Here is a 16,102-nt window from a genome sequence, read left to right on the forward strand (position 1 = left end):
GAGGAAATGGTGATGCAGCAAAGTAGCGTAAGTATTTACCTCAGTTTTTCAGAACCGAGGTACCAATCCAGTAGGAGAGTACACGCAAGTCACCTCGCACCTACACAAACAAATAAGAACCTTGCAACCAACGCGATAAAGGGCTCGTCAATCTCTTCACGGCCACTTGCAAAAGTGAGATCTGATATAGATAATAAGATAAATATTTTTGGTATTTTTATGATATAGATTGAAAGTAAAGATTGCAAAGTAAAATAGATTGGAAACTTATATGATGGAAAATAGACCCAGGGGCCATAGGTTTCACTAGTGGCTTCTCTCAAGATAGCATAAGTATTAAAGTGGGTAAACAAATTACTATCAAGCAATTGATAGAAAAGTGCATAATTATGAGAATATCTACGAATGATCATGTATATAGGCATCATGTCCGCGACAAGTAGACCGAAACGATTCTGCATCTACTACTATTACTCCACACATCGACCGCTATCCCGCATGCATCTAGAGTATTAAGTTCATAAGAAGAGAGTAACGCATTAGGCAAGATGACATGATGTAGAGGGATAAACTCAAGCAATATGGTATAAACCCCATCTTTTTATTCTCGATGGCAACAATACACTACATTCCTTGCTTCCCCTGTTATAACTGGGAAAGGACAACACAAGATTGAACCCAAACCCAAAGCTAAGCACTTCTCCCTTTGCAAGAAAGATCAATCTAGTAGGCCAAACCAAACTGATTAGTCGAAGAAACTTGCAAAGATAACAAATCATACATGAAATAATTCAGAGAAGAACCAAAAATCGTTCATAGATAATCTTGATCATAAACCCACAATTCATCGGATCTCGACAAACACACCGCAAAAAGGATTACATCGAATAGATCTCTAAGAAGATCGAGGAGAACTTTGTATTGAGATCCAAAGAGAGAGAAGAAGCCATCTAGCTAATAACTATGGACCTGAAGGTCTGTGGTAAACTACTCACACATCATCAGAGAGGCTATGGTGTTGATGGAGAAGCTCTCCGTGATCGATTCCCCCTCTGGCGAAGCTCTGGAGAAGGCCCCAAGATGGGATGTCTTGGGTACAAAAGGTTTCGGCGGTGGAAATATGGTTTCGTGGTGCTCTCGGATGTTTTCGGGGTATATGAGTATATATCGGTGAAAGAAGTTAGTCAGGGGAGCCACAAGGGGCCCACGAGGGTGGCGGTGCGCCTGCCCCCCTGGGCGCGCCTCCTTGCCTCGTGGCCTCCTCGATGCTTCCTTGACGTCCACTCCAAGTCTCCTGTATTGCGTTTGTTCTAGAAATCATGCTCCCGAAGGTTTCATTCCGTTTGGATTCCGTTTGATATTCCTTTTCTGCGAAACACTGAAATAGGCAAAAAACAGCAATTTGTACTGGGCCTTTGGTTAGTAGGTTAGTCCCAAAAATAATATAAAAAGTTATATTAAAGCCCATTAAACATCCAAAACAGGTAATATAATAGCATGGAACAATCAAAAATTATAGATACGTTGGAGACACATCAAGCATCCCCAAGCTTAATTCCTGCTCGTCCTCGAGTAGGTAAATGATAAAAACAGAATTTTTGATCTGGAAAGCTACCTAGCATAATTCTCAATGAAATTTTCTTTACTGTGGCATGAATGTTTAGACCCAAAGGATTCAAGACAAAAGTTTAATATCGACATAAAAATAATAATACTTCAAGCATACTAACAAAGCAATCATGTCTTCTCAAAATAACATGGCCAAAGAGAGTTGTTCCTACAAAATCATATAGTCTGGCTATGCTCCATCTTCACCACACAAAATATTTAAATCATGCACAACCCCGATGACAAGCCAAGAAATTGTTTCATACTTTTGATGTTCTCAAACTTTTTCAATCTTCACGCAATACATGAGCGTGATCCATGGACATAGCACTATAGGTGGAATAGTATGGTGGTTGTGGAGAAGACAAAAAGGAGAAGATAGTCTCACATCAACTAGGCATATCAACGGGCTATGGAGATGCCCATCAATAGATATCAATGTGAGTGAGTAGGGATTGCCATGCAACAGATGCACTAGAGCCATAAGTGTATGAAAGCTCAGCAAAAGAACTAAGTGTGTGTGCATCCAACTTGCTTGCTCACGAATACCTAGGGCATTTTGAGGAAGCCCATCATTGGAATATACAATCCAAGTTCTATATTGTAAAATTCCCACTAGTATATGAAAGTGACAACATAAGAGACTCTCTATCATGAAGATCATGGTGCTACTTTGAAGCACAAGTGTGGTAAAAGGATAGTAACATTGTCCCTTCTCTCTTTTTCTCTCATTTATTTTTTTATTTTATTTTATTTTTCTCTTTTTTTGGGGCCTTCTCTTTTTATGGCCTTTCTCCTTTTGTTCGTCCGGAGTGTCATCCCGACTTGTGGGGGAATCATAGTCTCCATCATCCTTTCCTCACATGGGACAATGCTCTAATAATGATGATCATGACACTTTTATTTATTTACAACTCGAAAAATTATGACTCGATACTTAGAACAAAATATGACTCTATGTGAACACCTCCGGCGGTGTACCGAGATGTGCAATGACTCATGAGTGACATGTATGAAAGAATTATAAATGTGGCTTTGCCACGAATCCGATGTCAACTACATGATCATGCAAAGCAATATGACAATGATGAAGCGTGCCATAACAAATGGAACGGTGGTAAGTTGCCTGGCAATATATCTCGGAATGGCAATGGAAATGCCATAATAGGTAGGTATGATGGCTGTTTTGAGGAAGGTATATGGTGGGTTTAAGGTACCGGCGAAAGTTGCGCGGTACTAAACAGGCTAGCAATGGTGGAAGGGTGACAGTGCGTATAATCCATGGACTCAACATTAGACATAAATAACTCACATAATTATTGCAAAAATCTATTAGTTATCGAAACAAAGTACTATGTGCATGCTCCTAGGGGGGTAGATTGGTAGGAAAAGATCATCGCTCGTCCCTGACTGCCACTCATAAGGAAGACAATCAATAAATAAATCATGGTCTGACTTCATCACATAACGGTTCACCATACGTGCATGCTACGGGAATCACAAACTTTAACACAAGTATTTATCAAATTCACAACTACTCAACTGGCATGACTCTAATATTACCATCTTCATATCTCAAAACAATCATCAAGTATCAAACATCTCATAGTATTCAATGCACTTTTTATTATAGTTTTTATTATACCCATCTTGGATTCCTATCATACTAGGAATAATTTTATGGCCAAAGCAAATTACCATGCTGTTCTAGAGGACTCTCAAAATTATATAAGTGAAGCATGAGAGATCAATAATTTCTATAAAATAAAACCACCACGTTGCTCTAAAAAGATATAAGTGAAGCACTAGAGAAAAATTATCTAGCTAAAAAGATATAAGTGAAGCACATAGAGTATTCTAATAAATTCCGACTCATGTGTGTCTCTCCCAAAAGGTGTGTACAGCAAGGATGATTGTGGTAAACTAAAACGCAAATACTCAAATCATACAAGACTCTCCAAGCAAAACACATACCATGTGGTGAATAAAAATATAGCATCAAGTAAAGTTACCGATGGACGGAGACGAAAAGGCTCTTGCCACTCCTTATTCAGAGAAGAACCAAATATTGTTCACAGATGGATGGACGGAGAAGAATTCAGGGAAGAACCAAATATTGTTCACAGATAATCTTGATCATAAACCCACAATTCATCGGATGCTGACAAACACACCGCAAAAAGAATTACATCGAATAGATCTCCAAGAAGATCGAGGAGAAGTATGTATTGAGATCCAAAGAGATAGAAGAAGCCATCTAGCTAATAACTATGGACCCGAAGGTCTGTGGTAAACTACTCACGCATCATCGGAGAGGCTATGGTGTTGATGTAGAAGCCCTCCATGATCGATTCCCCCTCCACCGGCGCTCCGGAAAAGGCCCCAAGATGGGATCTCTTGGGTACAGAAGGTTGCGGCAGTGGAAATAGGGTTTCGTGGTGCTCTCACATGTTTTTGGGGTATATGAGTATATATAGGCGAAAGAAGTCGGTCAGGGGAGCCACAAGGGGCCCATGAGGGTGGGGGCACGCCTGCCCCCTTGGGCGCGCCTCCCTGCCTCGTGGCCTTCTGAGGCTACCTTGACGTCCACTCAAAGTCTCCTGGATTGCGTTTGTTCCAAAAATCATGCTCCCGAAGGTTTCATTCCGTTTGGATTCCGTTCGATATTCCTTTTCTGCGAAACACTGAAATATGCAAAAAAAACAGCAATTTGCACTGGTATATTAAAGCCCATTAAACATCCAAAACAGATAATATAATAGCATGGAACAATCAAAAATCATAGATACGTTGGAGACGTATCAGCCAGCACAGGCGGTGTCGTCACCACGTCCCCTGGGGCCAAAGCGGGATCAGGAGGCACCGGAGGAGGACAGCGTCAGCAACATCCCAGTGGCCACGCTCCACAAGATGTGGGGGGAGAGATTGTTTTGACAGCACCTCTCCGCCCCACCGAAGAGTGCGCCACCCCAGAGCGGGCCGACCGCATCGATGCACCAAACGGAGGCGTCGACGCCCAAGCACATCCGCCCTGCCACAACGCCACCCTGGCGGCTGGTTCACAACAACAAGCACCGCGCCACGGTCAGAAACCAGGCGACGCTATGATCTACGTCGTCACCCACACCGAACACCGCTTCGAAGGCCATGGCTCAGGCCCAACTCTTGTTGAGATTTCCACCGGCAGACTATCAGATGGATGAGTTGAGAGCCACCATCCATAGTCTAATTGGTTTTGCTAAGGTAGGAGAATCACAGCGAGCGGGCCCGTCATGGCCTCCTCATGTGACGATAATGGCCTGAGCTGGTGGTTGTCCCGAAGGGGCCACCCCAACGGTGCAATCCCCTCCGTGGCAGCTAGTGCAGGGGCCGCAGCCAGAGCCGCGCGACAAAGAACCCATGAGCACGGCGGGACCAGCAGTGAGCCATGGAAGACAGGCGGAGGGAAGACGCGCGTGTCAGCATCGAAGGACGCCGCGACACGCCACTAGTCTTATAGGCGCAATGGCCCTGACGTCGACGAGCTCACACTCTATTAAGGCGGGTACCTGCCTTTCAAGGTTGGGTGCCCTGCCTTCACTCGTGAGTTGCGGCAAGTCATCTACTCGCACGCTCAAGCCAGAATTACCAGAGAAGTACAATGGGAGACTAAACCTGGCAGAGTTCTTGAGCATCTACACCATCGCTATTCAAGCTGCCGAGGGAAGAGATGAGAAGGCGCCAACTACCCCCCTTTGTCACTCAAGCCAAATGTGAGGTCTTGGCTGATGCACCTGCCGAAGAACTCCATGTTCGACCTGGGCTACCTGTGACATGAGTTTGTTGGCGCCTTCACGGGCGGCCATCAAGAATTAGGGTGTCCCAGCGACTTGGAGATCCTCCCACAGAAAGAATGAGAAAGTTGGTGGAAGTACATGCAGAGATTCAGCCAAGTGCACATGAACATTCTAGGCATCCACCCGACAGCTATGATAGTTGCGTTCCAGTCCAACATGCGCAACCGCCGGATATGTTCCAAGATGAACATTCGGTTGCCCAAACTGTGAAGGAGCTTTACACTGTGGTGGATAAGTGTGCTCGCGTGGAGGACGGGAGGCAACTCCCTGGAGAAGAAGACGACGCCGACATCGACTCAGAAGATGGCAACGACGCCACTAATCAGAAGAAGAAGAACAAGAAGCGCAACAAAAAGTGCAGGGATAAGGCAGTGATGATTGCTGAAGGAACGAGCGCACTTAGTACCAGCAAGAAGGCCAAGATCGAGGTTCCCGGCAAGGAAGTGGCCGCGTGCACTGATTACCGGGAAGCCACGGCTACCAAGAAGGCTGGGAATGGTGATGGCCCATATTGCAAGATCCATCAGACCAACGGCCACGATCTTCAGGAGTGTCATCAGGTTGAGTAGCTCGTCAAGAAGCAGAGGGATGAGTACGAGAAGCATGATAAGGAGAAAGGCTAAGATGGCGTTGGTGGGAAAGGCCGAGGCGGCAGAGTGGGTCGCCCCAGCAAGGCGTCTTAGAATCAATGATAACCCGCCAAGGGCCATGAGAAGAAGGATTGTGATGATGAGAGCGATGGAGGAGATGAGGAGGAAACCAGCGAGCATGAGTTCCAGAAAGGCACTGCCGCCCTATGCATTGATGGGGGTGCATCTTTGCACTCCTCTCACCGCCAACTTAAATAGTGGGCGTGTGAAGTCAATGTCATGGAACCAACAACAGATTCTCAAAAGCCGCCCAAGTGGTCCCGCACACCCATCATCTTTGATGAAGAGGATCACCCTGACCGCACCACCGTGGTTGGGTGCTTGCCGTTGTTCGTCTCACCAACAATCCGCAACCTCAAGGTCACAAAGATGTTGGTTGACAGCGGGGCCGGGTTGAATCTAATTTCTCCAAAGGTCATCAGCAAACTCCAGATAGAAGAGTCGTGGCATGTTTCAAGGGATCAACCTCAGCAGGAGTCGTCCTAAGGGGAAGATCACACTACGAGTGACATTCACGGGGGGGGGGGGAGTTGAATTACCAAAACTGAGAAGATCATGTTTGATGTGGTCGACCTCCCCCTCCCGTGCAATGGAATCCTTGGTCACCCAGCTATGGCCAAAATCATGGCGGCATCCCACTATGCCTACAACACTCTGAAGATGCCAGGGCCAACAAGCGTAATTTCCATTCCATTAGACGAGAATGATGCAATCATATGCATGGATAAGATGTATCAGGAAGCAGTAGCGGCAGAGGCCGCGGAAGCCACTGTTCCCGCCAAGGAAAGTAAGAAAAAGAGGAGAGATAGCAAGGATGCCAGCAAGGAATCCAGGAAGCGTACCTCTTTGGCGTACGGTGCACATGTTGATGACTTGCCAGAGAGTTCCAATAGGAAGAAACTCAAGGCTATTGCACCTGTTGTAAAAAAGGTCATGACAGGGCTGGCTGGCGCTGATGGTACCTTCACTATCAGTGCCACCCTGATGACAAATAGGAAAGCGTGCTTGTTGCCTTCCTACGGGCGAAAATCGATGTGTTTAGCTGTCAACCATATGATATCCCCGGTGTCCCTAGGGAGGTAATCCAGCACCACCTTGTTGTCTGCCCGCATGCCCGACCCGTCAAGCAGAAGGTCCGAAAGCAAGCTTTGCAGCAACAGTTCATTGCCGAAGAGATCAAGAAACCTGAGGCAGCTGGTCTGATCAGAGGTGTACTGCATCAACTATGGTTACCAAATCCTGGTGGTACGCAAGGCTAATGGGAAATGGAGGTTTTGCATAGATTTCACGGATCTGAACAAGGCATGCCCAAAGGACCCATTTCCCTTGCCGCGGGTTGACCAGATTGTGGATTCCACCTTTGGGTGTGACCTGATTTCTTTCATGGAAGCATACTCTGGATACCACAAGATCTTCATGTCCAAGGAAGACGTGGAGAAGACCGCGTTCATAACCCCATGTGGCACGTACTGCTTTGTACATATACTCTTTGGGTTGAAGAGCGCTGGATCCACTTTTGCAAGAGTAGTAAAGATTGGCTTTGAGTCCCAGTTGCACAGAAACATTGGAGCTTACATGGATGATATAATGGTCAAGACTAAGGACAGATCAACCCTCATTCATGACTTGGAAGAGACCTTTGCAAACCTGCGCAAGATCAAATTGAAGCTGAACCCGAAGAAGTGTGTGTTTGGCGTTCCTTCCAGCAAGTTACTTGGCTTCTTTTTGTCCCACCGGGGGATAGAGGCCAACCCTGACAAGATCAAGGCTATCGAGTAGATTCAAGCACCCAGGACAGTTAAGGATGTGAGACGATTGACTGGATGCATTGTGGCGCTGAGTAGGTTCATTTCCAAGTCTACCGAGCGCGCCTTGCCATTCTTTAAAATCTTGAAGAAGGCAAGACCCGTGAATTGGATCCCGGAAGCGGACATTGCACTGCATGATTTGAAGGCCTACCTTTCCTCTATGCCCACCTTAGTCGCTCCTAAACCACAGCAAATGTTGCTGCTATATTTAGCAGCAACTAATCAAGTGGCCACTGCAGCACTGGTGGCGAAGTGGGAGGTAGATGAAGCAACACCCGCCGCCACCGTCCCCTCCGGAAAGGAAAGTGAACCCGTCTCAACAAGGCCGGAGTCAGTTCAAGGCAATGAAGAAACAGGGCAGCGGAGGCAGTTCCATGGTCGCGGCAAGGAAGAAAGTGGTGCAGCGCCCAGTGTACTTCATCAGCTCCCTGCTACAGGGGCCGAGATCGAGGCACTCTGGTGTGCAAAGGTTGATTTTTTGCATCATCATGGCCTCAAGGAAACTGCGCCACTACTTCCAAGCCCACGAGATCATAGTCGTCACCCGCTTCCCCTTGCAACGTATACTCCGAAACCCAGAGGCCACTGGTAGGATTGTGGAATGGGCTCTAGAGTTTTCCAGCTTTGGTTTTAAGTTTGAAAGCATGTCAACTATTTAGAGTAGAGCACTAGCAGAGTTCATTGCAGAGTGGACGCCAACCCCTGATAAAGAAGTCCTAGAGACAATCGTCCCCGGCAAGGAAGCACCCCAAGGATGGATAATGTACTTTGATGGTGCCTTCTCCCTGCAAGGTGCAAGTGCTGGCGTGCTTCTTGTTGCTCCCACTAGGGAGCACCTAAAGTACGCCGTTCAAATGCATTTTCCCTGAGAGAGGTCTACCAAAAACACTGCGGAGCATGAAGGGCTCCTTGCCAGGCTCTGGATTGCGGCAGAACTGGGAATCAAGAAGCTAATCATTCGTGGAGATTCACAACTGGTTGTGAGACAAGTGAACAAGGATTACCAAAGCCTATTGATAGAGGCATACATCGAGGAGGTGAGAGAGTTGGAGGAGCACTTTAACGGATTGCAAACAGAGCACATGCCACATGCGGAAAACAACATTGCTGATCATCCATCAAAGTGTGCTGTGCAAATACTCCCTATAGAACCAGGGACTTTTGTTCTCCATCCGACTCAACCCTCCGTATCCCTGACAATGATGACCGGAAAAAGGAGGAAACTGGACTCTGCCAAGCCTCTCCTGGCAGAGCTCGCCGAAGCCCCGGCAGAGAGCTTAGCGGTAACAACTCCCCTTCGATCGTCAAGCTGCACCCTCCAGCCAAACTACCAACCTCTGCGGTTGAGGACTGTGCTCCCGTGAACGAGGAGGCGCCGCTAGTCCTTGTTGCCGAGCCTCAGGACCCAACTTGGGCATCGCACATCGCCCGTTTCCTCCAAACAGGAGAACTCCTCAAAGAGCAAGAAGAAGCTAAAGGAGTAGCCTGCAGGGCTAGTATGTATCAGTTCGTCGATGACACGCTGTATAGAAGAAGGCCCAACTGTGTGAAATTGAAGTGCATTTGCCGGGAAGAAGGAAAGGAACTACTAGTGGAGATACACAAGGGTATGTGCGACTCCTGCTTTGGATCAAGGGCCTTGGTTGGGAAAGCTTTCCAGCAAGGTGTCTACTGGGCCACAGCCCTCCAAGACGCCAGTGAGCTGGTTACCTGGTGTGAAGCCTATCAGTTCCATTCCATGTATATCTATCAGCCTGCCCAAGCTCTTCAAATAATCCCTTTGTCATGGCCATTTTTGGTTTGGGGGCTCGACATCTTGGGCCCCTTCCCCCATGCTATAGGGGGCTTTGAATTCTTCTTCATTGCAATCAACAAGTTGACAAAGTGGCCAGAAGTGGAACTTGTGATAAAGGTGACTGCACAGTCAGCTATCAAGTTCTTGAAAGGATTGGTGTGCCCCTTCGGGGTCCCTACCCGAATTATCACAGACAATGGCACCCAATTCATGAGTCGCGCCATCATGCAATATGTTCATGCCCTCGGAAGCAAAATCTCATTTGCCTCTGTTGCTCATCAAAGGAGCAACGGGCAAGCTGAGAAGGCGAACACTGAAGTGCTGCGAGGACTCAAGACGAGAACATTCGATAAGCTGTAGAAGTGTGGCATGCGATGGATCGACGAGCTACGGGTGGTTCTTTGGTTCTTCAGAACGACATCAAATCGAGCTACCAGGTAGACTCCCTTCTCCCTAGTCTATGGGGCAGACGTAGTTATCCCCACGGATCTCATATACGGGTCACCTCGAGTGCTTGCCTACGATGAAGTAGCGCAAGAACATAACTGGCATGACGACGCTGTGCTACTTGAGGAGAACCGTCTCTGGGCTGCCATGCGTGCTACACGCTATCAGCAAGCCCTGTGTCGATATCACAGCCATAGGGTTCATTCCCGGAGTTTTGAGGAAGGTGACCTTGTCCTTCGGCGCATTCAGTCCGCCAAGGATACAAACTAGTTGACGCCGAAGTGGGAATGACCTTACCGAGAAGTACAAGTCACCAGACCCGGCGCAGTCTGTCTGGAGACCAGAGATGGAATTCAATTGCAAAACTGATGGAATATTGAGCATCTCTGTAATTTCTACCCGTAAGGCGCGCAGTCGGGCCCTGCCCGGTGGCCACCCTTTTGTACAAGCTTTGCTGAAGTTGCATGTAACCCTTTCTACAAAGCTAGGCGCAGACCCTGAGCAACAGAAATAAACGAAGCGCTGGGGGCCCCAAAGAAAATTGCATGCATGCATAAGCATATCATGAGCATTGCATGATCATGTAGATAAGGTCGCATGTAGCATCGTTTTCATCTGTGCTAAGCTGCTGGGCTATTACCATGGACTTGGTCCCGAAGAAGAGAAGAGAATACAAGCCTACATTACGATCCCCGGCAAGCCAAACAGATAAGTTGTTTATTATCCATACGTGTTCTGTAAGTAGAAATTTGTGCATATGAAAACCTCAACACCTTCAAAACTTAGGTGCTCCCATCCCTTGACTTGAACGTTTCTTCGGTCGGGATGGTTGGAGTGGCCTTTGGCAGAAAAGGTTTGGCGGGGGGCTGGTCCCTCTTCATGATTTGTGCCTGACAGGCCTAGCCCCACGGCAACAAATTGAGGGTACCGGCAGGATACACTACTACAGGATGGTCCAAACGCGACACTACGATCAAAGACCCTTCGAAGAAACTGTGTGCGATGCCATAATCACAAACGGTGGTGTAAAAACCCGTCAAAAAAGGTGCAAAACGTTTGCGATGACGTATGCATCAAACACGGTTCAATTTTAGTTGTGTGTGCGATGCAGGGCATACGGTTCAGTTCAATTAACTTTTTGGGATGAGGAGGAACAAAAGAAACGGCCAGCGAGATGAAGGTGTGTGCGATATACAACATACGATTCACTAGGATGAACTATGTGTGATTAGGAAACACAATGGAAATGGTTCAACTCAACAAGATGTGTGCGATACGGGACAAACAGGTCCATAATCAGAAATGTGTGCGAAGACCAATAATAACATAGACGATTGCTGCTAATAAGCCGTGTGATTTGCTCTGTCTACAGAAGAATAACATGTATATATATAAAGGACAACACTACTCTGATCCCAGGATTAGAATAGTTATTTGGATCACAGCAGCCGCTCTAAGGGCCTGATGGACCCCTCCCGAACTTCCCGAAGCCCACTGCCCGAACCCCCACCTCCCGACCAGGTGGCCGAGACAAATCCCGACCCCCCCATCTGGACCCCCCTGGCCGCCTCCCCTCTCCTCCCCTCGAGTAACTGCCATCCCCTGCCTCTACCGGGACTCGCTGCCGATGACCGAATCTATCTCCTCCATCGCCGTCCCATCTACCACCGTCACCGAACAGATCCAGCTCCGCCCCTCCATATCGACCTCCTGTCCGATAGCTGGTGCGGGCGAGCGAGCGATGACGGACGCCGGCACAAGGGAGCCCGCGTCGCCTGGAGCCATCCGCCGAAGCCGCTGGATTTCTGCGACGAACGGCCACCATGGACTTCCAGAAGCCTCATCCTCAGTCCATCTTCACTGCCCAACGGCTTACAGAGCTCATGACGACCAAGGCACAACCTACAGCGAACGGCGCGGCCAGGAGCATCTCGGCGGTGGAGGCCGCATCGGCAGCGCCTTCAAATCTACCAACGGTACATGAACTTCCTCACTCTTCTTACCTTCTCCTTCAATCTTTCCTTCCCTGACCTTCGTGCTTCGTGCAGATAAACTTCGCGCCCTCTGCAAGATATGGACTGCCATGGAATTCCTCTACTAGCTCCCCGACGAATTGCTCTCAAGGTGGCCTATCTACTGCTGGAAAAAGGTTTGCCGAACTTCTAGCCAGGGTATGGTTGAATTTCCTTCTGTCTATTATTTTCTTACAACCATGTGAAGTTCAGGTAGTGTGTGCGCCTTAGTCCAGGCTGCAAACATTTGGAAATCTGCCTAAATTCACATGTGAAGTTCAACTATTAAGTGTGCTAGAGTTCAGGTTGGTATGTATCTGGTTGTATGCAAAAAATAAAAGGAAAATAGAACATGCATGTGATCACATGAAGGTAAGGTTGGTATGCACTAGTGGTTCAACCATTCAAACTCATGAAGGTTCAGGTATTTTAAATGTAGACACTATTTCCCCTTTGCAAAACAAGAAGTTCAGGATGTGGTGAGTGCTAAGTTCAGGTACACATAAGTAATCAAATAGTGTAGAATTAACAGAATGCGAGGTTCAGTCTGTGAAGGGTGCTCAGGTCAGGTACAAAAGTATTGGCAGATGCTCAGCTCAGTGCAGAGTGTGATGCCTATCATAGGTGAAAAATATGTACATGAACACCACTTTTATATGAGAAGTGCAGGTTGTGAATAAAGATAAGTTCAGTTACAAAGGTATAGGCAGATGTAACTTGTGTGCTAATAAACATTTTTTCTTTTATGTCAGCAAGACGAGAGATGCATGAAGGAGCTTAGAAGTTCCCAACAGCAAGTACACAATCCTAAGCTTGTACGCGTTGCACCACCCCCTCAATGGGTCACACCTCAACGCACAAACAGCATTACCAACCTACTCCAAACCAAAAATGGATGACACCCAAAACACATGGAGACTTCCAAGATGCTGGGCCACAGCCCTATCCGCACAACTTTGCGTCTCCACCTAATTGGGTGACGCCAGAAATCCCCCGCGGATTCTTTGTATCCACCAGCAGACTCCCAAGCACGCCGATGGAGGAGGAGGTTAGCTCAAGTCCTATGTGTAACTATGGAGGTTATCCTGGTGTGCCTCATCAATGCCAAAGGGAAGCAACTAAACCGGATCCCAGGACAAATCCAACAGGAACACACACACACACACACACGGAGGAGAGTGCTCTGCACACTACCACTGTTGGATCCTGCTATTGCCGCTACAAGTCAGAATTGTACGGGACATAAGGTAGATGGATTGATTCACAAAAAAAAAGAGCAAACCAAGACCAGGATCACAATACCACCACAACCACCTCAAGCAAAAATGACGCAAACAAGATAGAGGCCATCTTCAGCCCTCCTTCCTCCTCGTGATCCACTCCTGCATCCTGCTATGATTACTCCGCCGTGCCCCATCCCAGAGGGACGGCAACAGACTCTGGTGGAGTTGTGATCATACACGCACATAAGTGAAACAAAATATTTATATACGCCTCTTGTATTATCTGCAAAATTTCTGCTCCCTCAAAGATAACAAGTTCATAAACTGCATTTTAATGTGCCATTTGTATTATTTTTTCTTTTCCTACAGGTGCCGGATCTCCTGGATTATCTAATACCAAGACTAAAGATGCGATTCCAACATGTAGAGAAAGCAAGGGAATTTTATAACAGATACGCCAGACACGCTGGTTTTGGAATCAGGAAGATGAGAGGGAATGACAATCACAAGTATTTTGTTTGCGCGTTCCAAGGGAAACACACAACTTATGTTTCAGAGGCTGACAGACAGCGAAACAAAACATCGCAGAAGACAGGCTGCAATGCAAGAATGAGGGTGAAGGTGCAGGAGGATAACACATGCGCGGCAGTGGACATTGAGTACAATCATAATCACCAACTCATGTAGACTGATGACATGCTGGTATTCTTGCACTCACACAAGAATTATGACCCCACTATTTTGGAGTACGTAAAGCTTCTGCAGTACCATGATGTCAAGCACACAACAATCACGTCCATGCTATCTGAAAATGAAGATGGAAGCTACTTCCTAAGCATGACCAGACGAGACCTACTAAACCAGTAAGTATTCAAACATGCACATACTGCAAATGTACATAGCATCCTAAGTCACAACCCTTTGCTAGCAAGAATAACAAACGCATGTTTGCATGTAATTTGCAGGAAAGCCATGAATGCAAGGAAAGATGATTTGGATAATGTATTGAAACTTGTATCATTCTTCAAAGACATTAAGGCAATCAATGGTGAGTTTTTCTATGACATACAAGTAGACAAGGACAAGTCAATTAAAAACATTTTCTGGTCCAATACAAGCTGCCAACGAGCATACCAAGACTTTGGCGATTGTGTAACATTCGACACAACTTACAAGACCAACAAATTTCATATGCCTCTGGGAGTGTTTGTTGGAACAAACCATCACTTGTAGTCAACAATATTTGATGTTGCCCTGATCTGAGACGAAGATGCAAAGTCATTCAAGTGGATGTTCGATACATTTGTATGGTGCATGAACAACAAGCACCCAACTTGCATTCTAACATGTGAGTTCAGAAAAAACTCTACATGTTTCGTCATCTTTTTAGTCATGGGTCTGTATTGGGTATATTTGGTTTTATCTAAAAATAGTGTAAAGCAAGCAGTTCAACCACTGTTAGCACAGAAGTTCAACAAATAGTACAAGAAAGCAAAATTATCCATCACATGTTTAGAAAACAATTAGTTATGAATGTGAAGTTCAAATACAGGAATCATAGAAGTTCAAGGAGAAAGCTGTAAGAAAAATATGTGTAACATGTTGAGAAAAAATATAGTTATTTATGTGAAGTTCAAGCACTGCTAACACAGAAGTTCAACAACACTGATGCAAAGAAAATTTTGTGTGTGACACTACTAGGTAGTCCTACTGCTACCTGTGAAGTTCAAGCACTGGTACCACAGAAGTTTAGCAACACTGCTGTAAGGAAAAATACATGTGACATTTTTAGATAGTCACACTCCTACCTATGAAGTTCAAGTAATTGTACAACATAAGTTCACCATCAGTGCAAAAATAAGCAAGTTTCATTTTTTTAATTCATGCAGACCAGTGCCCGTCGATGGCGAAAGCTATACCACAATCATTCTCAAACACCGTCCACAAGCTATGCCGTTGGCACATCCTGAAGAAGTACAAGGAATACCTCACGTTGTTGTACAAAAAGTATAAAACATTCAAAGAGGGGTTCACAGCTATATTAAACTGGTCGCTGATGCCAACGGAGATTGAAACTGCCTGGGCTGAACTCGTGCACAAGTACAACCTAGAGAACGACCAGATGATGATGCAGCTGTGGAATGATAGGAAAATGTGGATTTCAGCATATTACAAGAACATTTTATGTGCTAGAATGGCTTCCACACAATGAAGCGAGAGCATGAACCACGTGCTCAAGAGAGGGTTTGTCAAGGTGACCCAGAACCTACACAAGTTTGCTAGGCGGGTAAATGCTTGCATACAAACTCGAATGCAGAAGGAAAACGAGCAAACAATGACCAGCATGGTATGAAGACAAAAAAACACCCCCATCATATTGTGTTTTCCTTCAACATGTGCACTTTGAATTTAAAAAAATGAAACCCATGATCTACTTCGACTAATATCTTATTTTGTGACATGTGTAGACCAATCCTGTCACAGAAACAACTTACGGCTATGTGGAAGACATGTCTATCAAGTACACGAGAGCCATGTACACCAAGATGAGGACTAGGATGAGATAATCCATGCTATTTCGTGCAAATCCTAAAGCAGAGTCCAATAAGTACCTTGTGTACTAACACAACAAGGCTGGCCCTGATGGTGAAGACAGATTTGCCTGGTCAAAGCATGAATTCCATGTTGTAGCTGACCCAGAGAATGAAATATACGAGTGTGAA

The sequence above is a fragment of the Triticum urartu genome, chromosome 3, assembly GCF_003073215.2.
Source record: "Triticum urartu cultivar G1812 chromosome 3, Tu2.1, whole genome shotgun sequence".
In the NCBI taxonomy this organism is placed as follows: Eukaryota; Viridiplantae; Streptophyta; class Magnoliopsida; order Poales; family Poaceae; genus Triticum; species Triticum urartu.